Source organism: Megascapheus bottae, chromosome 11 (genome assembly GCF_031878675.1).
Source record: "Megascapheus bottae isolate mThoBot1 chromosome 11, mThoBot2.hap1, whole genome shotgun sequence".
Taxonomy (NCBI): Eukaryota; Metazoa; Chordata; class Mammalia; order Rodentia; family Geomyidae; genus Megascapheus; species Megascapheus bottae.
Window position 1 is genome coordinate 26,498,346 of NC_143519.1, and position 12,306 is coordinate 26,510,651.

At 35.7% G+C, this 12,306-nt stretch overlaps 1 long non-coding RNA gene across 1 annotated transcript in view; it reads right to left on the reverse strand.

Annotated features, from left to right (window-relative positions):
• Window positions 1–3,731: 3,731 nt before the first annotated feature.
• Window positions 3,732–12,306, reverse strand: part of LOC150056848 (uncharacterized) — a 101,560-nt gene continuing 92,985 nt past the window's right edge. The window contains exons 4-5 of the long non-coding RNA XR_016536997.1: window positions 7,367–7,463; window positions 3,732–3,816 (exon numbers count right to left, since the gene is read on the reverse strand). This is a non-coding gene — a long non-coding RNA (uncharacterized LOC150056848). The remainder of the gene's footprint in view (window positions 3,817–7,366; window positions 7,464–12,306) is intronic.

Genomic DNA, 12,306 nt, shown 5'->3' on the forward strand with positions numbered 1-12,306 from the left:
TTTTGCTCCTAAAAGATATAAACCTAAAAAGTTGTTTTAAGGCTTGGAGGTATTATGAAACAATAACATTTTTCATATATTTTTATTGTAATCAATAGAGGGGTTACAGTTATATTTGCTAGATAGAAGGTGCATTACTTCACAGACATTAATGTTTTTTGTCCCTATTTTCCTCCCCCCACCCCTTCCCCTCATCTGGTTTTCCCCAAAGTGAGATATTATAACAATATGAGAATAACCAAGGGGCAGGAAAAGACATGAGAAAAAATGTAGTACATTAAGAACAACAATCACACATTATATAGCTCTTCACTTTATGTGTACCTGGCTAATGAAATAAGCCAGTCTTATTGTATGGTATGATGATATTTTACATATGCCCACATTCATTGGTGGAACCAGTGAATGCTTCTTTCCCTTGAACATCTGTATTTGGCATGTCAGAGAAATGTTTCTATGCTCGCAAAATAAATAATCTAAAAAAAATAGGGTAAAGATAAAAGAGAATGTGAACTCTGAATTTATTCCATTTTGAAGAACCTGCTAAAGACTGTTCTTCTAATTAATTGGGTTTATGTGAAAACTGCAATCCGGACCATCTCTTTCAGTGGTTGGTTCACGTCCTTGAGTGAGTCTTACTTCTTCCATATCTGATGACTTCTTACACCCTCATAATGGGCTTTACAATTTCACAGGAATGATCACTTTTCTTGGTATATTGCCTCAGAATCAAAATGCATTTACAATTTCATCTGCTATCTTTGCTGTCCTTATGGTAAGGGGTATATCAAAGGGCAAATTATGGATGATTTAGATGACTTCCATCATTTCTCACACAGTAATGCATACATATGAGCCAATATTGTCAGGTAAATTCTGGTTTTGTGCCATCATAGAACAAGGGACAGAAGACAGTTGCAATTAGACAAAGGACAACATTTCTGGATCCCTTGGTGCAAATGATCAAAGGAAGTTCTAAAAAGCTTAGAGCACACTTTAGGTAGAGATTCATGAGCCAGGATTTTATTCCTGATCAAGTAAACCATAATAGGGGAAGGCTCATACAGGATCATTAGACTAAATACAGGCTAGTTTGAAGTGCAATTTCTTAGTAGGTTAAATAGACAAGATAATCAAACATTAAAATGCATAACTCTGTGGTCCCAAATTTCATATTCCCTCTGTTATATCATATAGATTCTTGACTATTTATTTCATGCATATTTTGGTGATTTCAGCAGCTTTTATGGTTTTAACGGTCATGTATACCCAGTCATATGTCTATGACCCTGACCCTTTTTTTTGAGTCTCAAATTGCACATTCCAGAAGTAAAAGCCAAGTAAACATAACTTTGAGAATTAAAACTAATCCATTTATATTTAAAATCTTTGCCTAGAATGATATATATAAACCAGAATAATTTCTGCATGGCAAAGGGCATAGCTAGCAAGATAAATAGAAAGCTCATGAAATCAGAGAACAGCCTTACTAGCAACACATCACACAATGGACACATATCTAAAGTATAGTTAGAGTTTAAAAATTAACCTCCCCAAAGACACACAACCCAATTAATTACTTGGCTACAAACCTAAAGAGAACAGGTATCAATGTGTGAGAAGTAATGTACCTACTATACGTCAAATGTAACTGTAACTACTCTATACATTACAATAAAAAATAAATAAGAGATTTCTCAGAGAAAGAAATAAGAATGGCCAATAGACACATAAAGAGACATTCAACATCTCTGGCACTAAGAGAGATGTGCATCAAGAAAACATTGACATCCTATCTCACCCCAGTTAGAATGGCCATTATAAAGAAAACTAACAGTAACAGATGCTGGCAGGGATGTGGCCAAAAGAGAATGCTACTATACTGTTGGTGGTAATTTAAATTTATTCAACCACTCTCAAAACAGTATGGAGGTTCCTCAAAAGACTAAATATAGAGTTATTTTTATGACCGAGCAATACCACTCCTGGGCATTCAATCAAATGACCAAAAACCAGGCCTTATCAAAGTCACCAGCACAACCATGTTCATTGAAGTATTATTTACCGTACACAAGATTTTGCAATCAACCAAGATGACCCACAGTAGAAGAATGGATTCTAAAACTGTGGTATATATACACAATGTAATTCTATGTTTCCATCAGAAAGAATAACATTGCCCCATTTGTAAGAAAATGGATAGACTTGTACATTTTATACTAAGTGAAATAAGTCAGAACCAAAGAAATATAGGTTGCCAGGGTTTCTCTCTTATTTGATGATTAGATGTGCCTATAAATCTACAAGTAAACCTAATAGACAGTAAAAGAAATAACATTACATTTGGACATGATTAATTAAACCAGGTTCTAAACACTCACACCTGCCTACGTAACTGTAATTCCTCTGTACATGGTCTTTATAATACTTTTAAAAGTTTTTAGCATTTAGAAAACTAAACTCTTCACTCCATCACTATGAAATATATGCTTTCTTTTAATGCCACTCATTTGGTTGCCTGGTTCAGAAACATGGGAATCATTATGAATTCTTTCTTCTGTGGCACCCCAAATATCTTATCATTTCATCTATTAAATACATCTTGAACTTGTATGTTTCTAGTGTTAACATCATCATTGCTATGACAAAAATGGAATAAAAATGTTTCTGAGAAGAAACAGTGACAACCATTGAGAGTCATTGGCTTAGTATATGATAATGAGTTGAGAGAGGGAATAATGGACAGTGTATGTATTTAAATATTGGATGTATCTATCTATCCATCTATCCCTCTACCTTCCTGCCTACCTACATACCAACCTATGTAATTACCTATCTGTGTCTATGTATCTATATATGTATCTATGTATCTATATCTATCTATCTTCATCATCATCATCATCATCATCATCATCATCATCATCATCATTGTAATCATCAATCTTCTACCTAAACATCCATCCATTCAATCATCTGTCATCAATTTATATATTGAGACAGGGTCTCATTTTGCAGTCCAGCTTGGCTAGAAGTCATAATTCATAGCCTTAGTCTCCCAAGTGCAGGGATTAACAGGTGTGCCACCAGACCTTATAAGTTGATATTTTTAAAAGAACATCCTAATTTGGGGACCCTGAATTTCATTTTCTTGTTATAATTTTCATAAACACCATTATAATTCAGCCCTACAATTATGCTCTCTCTTTAATTACTGACCTAGTAAAAGGAAAACAAATAAAATCTCCCTTGATTCCCTTTTACACTACTGAGATAGATACTCTGTGATTTCATAAGGAATTCAGTTTATGCTAAATAGAAACAAAAGGACAATGATTAGAGGAAATGCAAACATCATTATCACCATTACTTTTCCAAATTATAGGGTTTTATCCCACAATTATTAAATTTAGGACTCAAAATACCGGTATAGCTTGCTCTCTTTCCCAGCAGTAACCCATCTGCCCTTGGGAAACACAGCCTCATTTTTCACCAAACTAAGATCAGTCTGCTAGGCTAGTTGTATGACTTAATTCCTTCCCTTCCCTTCTCTTCCTTTCCCTTCCCATTCCTTTCCTTCCTTCCCTTCCCTTCCCTTCTGTTTCCAATTTAAGACAAAACTTAAAAAAATCAGGGAGAGTATTTGAGAGTTTATTCAGCCTTTTCCAATTCCTGATTCATAATGCCTGAGTCTTTTGTAGGTAATTAGCAGGAAGATTTCCATAACTGTTGCCAAAATGATACTGCTGTTCACATTCCAAAAGAAATTCTGTTATTTGCACACATTGCGTTGTGTGGAGCTTCATCAATGCCTACCTGCTATGAAATGGGAATATAAAACATCTTTAATGTTGTGATAGCCTTAATTAAACAAAAAAGAAAATACACTGATAAGATATCTGCACCTAGAACCTGATGATTGGTAGTTGGATTAATTCCCACTCTGCAGTCCTATGTATGTTTTGGTAGAAGGCAAACTGAATCACTAAATTGTTCTCATAGATTTATAAAAATATGAGTTCTCAAATCTAAAATATTGGGGTAGCTCATACCATTTTTGGATTATCCTCTCCTCTGAAATCTGAGATTGTACATAATGTCTTCAGCAGCTGAAAGCACCAATTACAACCTACATCTGTTGTTACATCCCAGACGCTTTCCATGGACTTCCTTTCATCTTCTTATTTGAGTAGCTCTCCGTTTGAACATATTCTTGTTTCTAATTCTTTTATGTCAGGACACTCATTTATTTATCGGATCTATTTCTCTAACAGGACTTCTTTAGTTTCAGTTAGGTGTGGTTTTTGCCTTGGCCCTGGGCCACTCCCCTGTTTCCATATGCAATCCTCCTGTCAACCTACACTAACCTCATTAAATGTTCTTAAGGCAAATTCCTTTGAAATCTCCAGTACACTCAAATGTAGTTTCAGGTAAGAGTTTATTTTTGTATATACAAACTGTGATGGTAAAGGAAGATCTCTAGAGGAATTAATGTTAGGTTTGATGTCTAAACCCCGTTGGCTGAACTACTAATAGTACATTAAAGAAAATCAGCATTGCAGAACAGTTATAAGTACAACATTCATCAGGTATATAAAGTTGGAGTTCAAATCCATATTCTACTGAATATTAGTGATAGGGCGAAGGACAATCTCCTCAACTGTAACTCTTCTGTAATGTAGAGCTAGCAAAAATACAGCCTAGCTCAGAGGGAAGTTGTTTAAAATGTCCTGGCAGTTAATAAATCTAAAGTATTTTAAAATAATTAAATATTACTGAATACTTGAGGCATGTAATTTGTAAAACCATTGTGTTTATATTTACTTCTTTTGAAAACCAATTTTTTGGTGCCATTGCTTTGCAAACTTCAGAACCTCCATCTGAGATTTCTTTTTTCCAAAACAGAATTTTTTTTGACTTGTCTTTAGTGAATCTTTAATTGAAGCATATACTTAATTCTTTTAGTTGATGTGAAAATATTTTCAGCCTTTTCTCAAACTTAAAGAAATTTTCACCTGGAATAGGTTTCATTTTGGAACTATGCTTTTAATCTTATTAAAATAACTTCTCAGTCTTCTGATGATACTGATATTGAGATGTTTCTGCTATAAAAGTCCATACATACTTGTTTTGTTTTCTTTTAAAGGTGCCTTTGTTTTCAGTGTTATATAGTACCAATGTGATGTACCTGGATGCATATTTCTTTAAATTCACCATGGGTTTTGTTCAGCTTATTGGGAGGATTCTTTGAAGTCTAGAATAAGTAATTTGAAGTCTAGAACATAGACTTACTCTGTGTAAGTCCAGAAGCCCTCTCAGACTCTACCAATCAGATTCACTTAAGCCAAATTTATATTTTGTATTTTTCTACCTCCCTAAAATTATGATAGCTTCAGACTCCCATCCCCACGAAGCTTAAAAGTTTGGAGACTTCAGTCTCAATGTCCTCATTAGCACTTTCCTACTAGTGATATCTTCCCTTTATCTTTTAGGGGAGAAAACTCTTTTTGGCTTTGCTTCCCCACCTAAACACCCCAGGCTAAAGTCTGCTGTGGTCAGGTTAAAGTCTCTTATCAGAGCACCACCCTGGGAAATCATTGGATTTGAGGTTTTTACCCCTATGTAAGAGATGGTGAAACATCACAATTCCTGCTTCTGTCTAGGTACATGGCCTACAAGAGGAGAGGGAGGTGAGTGAGAATGATGATGGAGGTGGTAGCAGTGGAGGCTGTGAGGGAGAGACAGGGAGGAAGCTATGTCCATTGCATTTCTGCTGTCACATATTTAGGACCTGGTGAAGGCATTATAATTTCATTATTCCTTCAACAATCAAAGGAAGTTATAACAATCAGTTATCTAATTCTCTGTTTCTGTGTGTGTGTGTGTGTGTGTGTATGTGTCTGCTTGTCTGTCTGTCTTTCTTTCTCTGCCTAAGAAGGAGAATATGGATTACCCAAGATGTAGAATTGCTAAATTATCAAAATATATAACTCATTAATCATACCAAGTACTACTGGCAACAATCTAACATCACCAGATGCTTCATTCTATTTTTATTTTTTTTAATTTGGATTTCTTCAGAATCTAGCTCATTATAAGCATTTAACGAATCCCTGTTTACTAATGTTCTTTCACTGATTTATACACTTAGTAGAAATTAAATTATGTAACTTTCTTTTTTTTTTTTTTTTTTTGCCAGTCCTGGGCTTGAGCTCAGGGCCTGAGCACTGTCCTTGGACTTTCTCAAGGCTAGAGCTCTACCACTTGAGCTTCAGCACCACTTCCGGCTTTTTTCTATGTATGTGGTACCGAGGAATCGAACCCCGGTCTTCGTGCATGCTAGGCAAGCACTTTAACCACTAGGCCAAACTCCCGGCCCAAAAATTATGTAACTTTCAAGGAAGTATAACACCTGTTTTCAAAAGGTGACTGAACGATATCTTATCAAGACATCTAAAGGCTTAAACTGACAAAATATAGGCACCTCCTTCTAGTAAAATTTCAAATAACAACAATTGGAATCCACTAAGATAATCCTACAGACCATCCCAATGCAATTAAGGAAAATAAAATGCTAATTATTTCTATACTATCTCTTCTTTGAGATTTTTCCCTTGGATAGTACTATTAGCATATACTTTCTTTGCATATTTGATAGAACTTTTTCAGTAGCCCTCATTTAGGGCCAATTTAGTCACATAAACATTTCTTCTTCTTTTACTGTGTGTCCTTATCCCTCACTAGCTTGGATCTTGGCTTACTGTCTTTGTGGTCTGACTCTTTCCTGTAGCTTATAGAGGAATGATGTTTCTAATTCTACATCCTAGCATTTTGATCCACAACAAATCTTATATTTTCAAAACCTCACATTTAACTTGATACTGTGTTTTCTGTATCCATTTGAGGACTAAGACCTTGTCACAAAGACATTTTGTGTTTAGCTAAATTTGAAAATCTGCAAATCAAAGAAATGTCTTTGCAAACTTAATACACTGCAACCACATACTGATTAAGACATTTCATGCCATGGACTTGCCAATATGAAGACTGCATTCTGGATATTTAAGAAGTTATTGACTTCTGAGCTTATGTTACCACATTAAGATGAAAATAGAACTTGGCATCTGTTACTCTTTCTTGCTCAGCTTTCTTTAAATCCTGTGGTAGCTGCGGGACTGTTAAATTCAGACTTTTCTTCTCCCAGGCTATTACAGGATAAGTCAATCAAATTTTCTTTCCCAGGAATCTGAATCTCTAATGAAGTTACAGATGATAAAATTTATTCCATTATCAGTTTGTAAAAGATGCTCTCCTTAAGTGCTTCCGTGGAATTCCCAAAACTGCTTGCCTAATTCCTTTTAATACTCACTTTTATTTGTTCAACTTTTCTTTTGAGTATACAAACTACCCAGTAGCTTTTCAATAAAATCCTCTTCTTGCTGTTTCTGATAGCCAAAGGATTCCAACTAAAACGAAAAGAAAAGGTTTTCATTAATTTTTATCATGGTCAGATTTTCTTCAAATGCCAGAGCTGTGTTTCATTTCCCAATGCCACTAAGGATCGTGAATAACGTCACGTTCAGAACCAGTCAATACAGATATTGACAAGAGAGGTTTTGTAGTTATCTCAGGAGTCAAGAAGTTTCAGGATCATTTCTCCTCATTGTCTATATAATTTATACATAGGCCATGATCACATAGTCTCTTTGGGAATCTTTCCTATGGATAATGTTGCATACCTAATCATAAAATCATGCATGCAATGAAGGATTTATCAATATGGGTCTTAAGGCTTGCTTAAGAAAAAACTATACTTCTACAATATGCTAAATTATACTGTGTAAGATCTGCAAGCATTAACACAATAAAAGTAATCATAATGGAATAGAGCAGCAAAAGTAATTACTTCTAAATTTTAGAATTTTGAATTTCCGAAGAACTGTTTAAACCTTTTGATTTAGCAGTTCATCTTTTTGGAAATATAACCTTAGTTTCTAATTCCAAGTATGAATGGTCACTAGTCTGAGTTTGTAAGCAATCCATCTCCTTAGTAATATAGAGGGTATTGTCATTCAATAGAATGTTATACAGGCTACTCAAATGTCCATATTCTGGCAAAGAAGCCAATACAATAGCTTTAATTTACCAAGTTAATGTATTTCTCTCTCTCCTTCCTCCCTTCCTTCTTTCTTTCGTTTTTGGTACTGATACTGGTACTTTAACTCAAAGACTGGACTATCCATTTTATGTTTTCTTCAAGACTTGCCCTATACAGCATGACTTTCAGTGATTTATGGGAGATAAGATTCTCATAGAGTTTCTTTTTTATTTTTACATGGGCTGAATAGGTAGGATTTATGGCATTAGCCACTAGTGCCTGGCTTTCAGTTTATCTCAACCCTATCACTTTCAGTAAGAGTCTCAGGTCCTTTAGTGCCTGGGCTGGCTTTGAACCTTAATCCTCAGACCTCAGCCTCCTGAGTAGCTAGAATTATAGGCTTTGAGCCATCACTCCCTACTTGTAACTGATCTTTTTCATAAACTTTCTTTAAAAAAAATTGTACATAAGCGGCCAGGAAGTTGGCCTAGTAGTAGAGTGCTTGCCTAGCATGCAGGAAGACCCGGATTCGATTCTTCGGTACCACATACATAGAAAAAGGCAAAATTGGTGCTATAGCTCAAGTAGTAGAGCTCTATTCTTGAGAAAGGCCAAGGACAGTACTCAGGACTTGAGTTCAAGCCCTAGGCCTGGCCAAAAAAGGCATGGTGGCAAAGACTTGTAAGTCCAGAACTAAGGAGCCTGAGGCAGGAAGGTAAGTTAAGAAACCAGTCTGGGCTACACAGGGGCTCTGTCATGAAAAAAAAAAACAACTACAACAAAAACTTCAATGAATCTGCGAGCTGTGGCTCACAACTGTAATCCTAGCTACTCAGGAGGCTGTGATCTGAGGATCAAGGTTCAAAGCCAGCACAGGCACAAAAGGACCTGAGACTTATCTCCAATTAACCTCTAGAAAATAGGAAGTGGGGCTTGGCTCAAGGGGTAGAGTGGTAGCCTTGTGCTGAATAGCTCAGGGACAGCACAAAGGCAGAGTTCAAGCCTTATGACCCACAAAACAAAAACAAACACAAAACCCCCAAAAAACTTCAATGAGACATTTAATAGTGACAGTAATTGTTCAAGTTTTTTTTTTTTTTTAACCAGTCCTAGGCTTGAGCTCAGGGCCTGAGCACTGTCCTTGGACTTTCTCATGGCTAGAGCTCTACCACTTGAGCCTCAGCACTACTTTTGGGTTTTTTCTATGTATATGGTACCGAGGAATTGAACTCAGGTCTTTGTGCATGCTAGGTAAGCACTCTGCCACTAGTCCAAACTCCTGGCCCCTTCAAATTTTATTCTAAACAAACCATCTGAATCAATGTGAAAATTTCTGTGAAGTGTCACATGTTTACAATGGAATTCATTAGAAAATCTTAGAATTCATTTCTTTTCCCCCAAAGAGTTTACTTTGGAAACATCACATTTTTATCATTTCCAAAGAGTGTCTTTTGTTGCCATTGAACTCATATCCATATGTAGGCATTGGTTAATATCAGTTCAATGACTTTAATTTTAATAAGTAAAATGTGTCAGAGTGTACATGCCAGGACACTCAGCATAAGACTTTCTAGAGAATAATCATCCTTGGTCAAGAGCCATGTTAATTTTCTGAAAGGCTTTTAGGAGTAAGATTTTCTGATTTAGAAATTACTTCAAAAGGACTTAACGTGCTCCCAGGTTTGTTTGAAACTTCATTTGCAGTGATCAGAGCTGTTTGCCAGCTATCCCATGATTTCTGATAATGGTTCCTGCATTAATTTCTGCTGTTGCTGAATCTATGGAGATAAAGTTCATCAAAGCTTGTCAGTCTTATCACTCTAAGATGGTAAGAATGTTAGATGCAGAATACATAGGATGCTGTAACCATGGAAGCTGAATAACCTTTCCCGGCTTACCTGGTATCCATAACTATTATATGTACTTAGAAAGTATGTGGCACCTCCTGGAAGGTAATTAGGTTTTAGTTAAATCCCCACTCAGTAAAGTTTGGGTTTGTTTGTGTTAATCATCTTGCTTGTTTCAGTTTTGTCCTGAAAAGATCAAGAATAACAGGTGAAAAGGGAGTGTTTCAAAGTTTCTTGGCTCATTTTCTACTCTTTTTTTTTTCCCCACACAGAGACACCAATAAAAAAAGGATGCCCTTACATTTTGTAACCTTTGCCCTCCCTCTCTCCCCCCCTTCTTTCCTTCCTTCCTTTGTTCCTTCCTTCCTCCCCACCTCTTTCATTCTGTCAGTCATGGGGCTTGAACTTGGCCTGGGCGCTGTCCTTGAGCTCTTCAGCTTAATGCTAGTGCTTGGTAGAGCCACAGCGCCACTTCTCGTTTTCCGGTGGTTAATTAGAGATTTGTCTCACCACATGAGAGGCACCAGTGCCTGGCTTTGTAACCTTCTTTTCTCCATGGGCCTTATATTTTTTGCCTAGTAGCCTGAGAGTTTCTGGGGGAGGGACATGGAGAAAAGAGTTAAAGTTTATCATATTCCTAATAGTTTCATACTATGGTGAAGATGTCTATGGTATATCATATTCCTAAAATTATGGTCTGATTCTTTTCTTTCTGGTCTTCATTAGAATTTAATTCCCATATGTTAATTGAAGATTTCTAAATGTAAGCAAAAGCTATACAGACTGCTTCTTTGGGCTCCCAATAGTGAAATTTGCTTACCAAATTCCTTCTTGGATCATCTTTCATCATTTCAATTGTTTGTAGAACAATACTTGGACAATAACATTTGCACTCAGCACCTTGCTTTGCTACCAAACAACACCTCATTTTATAGCCCCTTATGTTAGTTAGGTCATCGACACCCTTATGTCTCTCTGGCTTATCAAGTTGACATACAATGAAATAAACTTTAAATCTTGAAGTTTAAATGTAAAATAGAAGTTTGCAATAAATTTAAAGAAATAGAACTTAATGTATCTTAATAGCTCCTATTGAATCTATACCTTCAATTGTTAATAAGCCACATCACTGAAGAAATTATTTCAATGATTGATTATATATCACCTAACTCAATTTTAATTTAAGATCCATAAATAATAATCTCTTTAAAATATATGCATAACAGCCTCTCAAGTAGTCATGTATTTCTTTTAAATCAGAAGAAATGAATTATCAAAAAACGTTCCTATAATTTTAATCACATATATCTTATTAAGTTAAATATACCAATTATAGGAAATACTGAGGTATTTTATATCCTTCAGTAGAAATTTTGTTAATTGATCTCCACTTAACTAATTCCCAAGTAACAATTTTAATTCTGGCTAATTTAAAGGAAAAGGCAATTTTTGGAAGAATATCAAATGGGAACCTGAATAGCCAGGCTCTGAAAATGCACAGAGAAAAGGAAGCATGGAAAGTTGAGAATGAATCGACCAAGTATAGTTCATGTATGCTCGACATTTATGGGCCTTTGTTGCACAGCACTATGGGTATCTTATATACTCAAACTTTAACTATGGCATTTTTTAATGTGAGTGACTTCTCCATTTTCTTCAATCCTATTGTCATTCTTTAAAAAACAAATCAATATCCTGAGAATGACAGAATTCTCTGCTACTGTATCCCTTTTACTCTGGCTCCCAATAGACTAAGAGGTAATAGAGCTTTCCTTTAGGCTTTCACAGGGAAAGGTGAAAGTAGAGACTTTGCCTTGCGTAGATTGCAGAGCAATGTTGATCAATTGTCTTTATAAAGATTTGATATCAGCCTATAAAGTAAGAGTAGATGACCATGCATAATTGCACTTAGATCATTCTTGCTCTCCTCAAACTATGCATTTCCATTTAATTTAGTTTTTAAAATAACAAATAGAGTTTTTTTTTAGCGTTTCCTATTTGTTCTCTATAAAGAAAATAAAGAACATTACTACATGTTTAGCAAAGAGGATATCTAGGGTAGTTAAGTGTTTGTAAATCCATTTTAAGGATACTTTAAAGATGATATGAGGGATTTTTCTTTTTTCTTTTTTTTTTTTTTTTTTTTGCCAGTCCTGGGCTTGAGCTCCGGGCCTGAGCACTGCCCTTGGACTTTCTCAAAGCTAGAGCTCTACCACTTGAGCCTCAGCACTACTTCCGGATTTTTTCTATGTATGTGGTACTGAGGAATTGAACCCGGGTCTTCGTGCATGCTACACAAGTACTCTACCACTAGGCCAAACTCCCCGTCCCTTTTTTTTTTTTAATGAGGGATTTTTCTTTGTT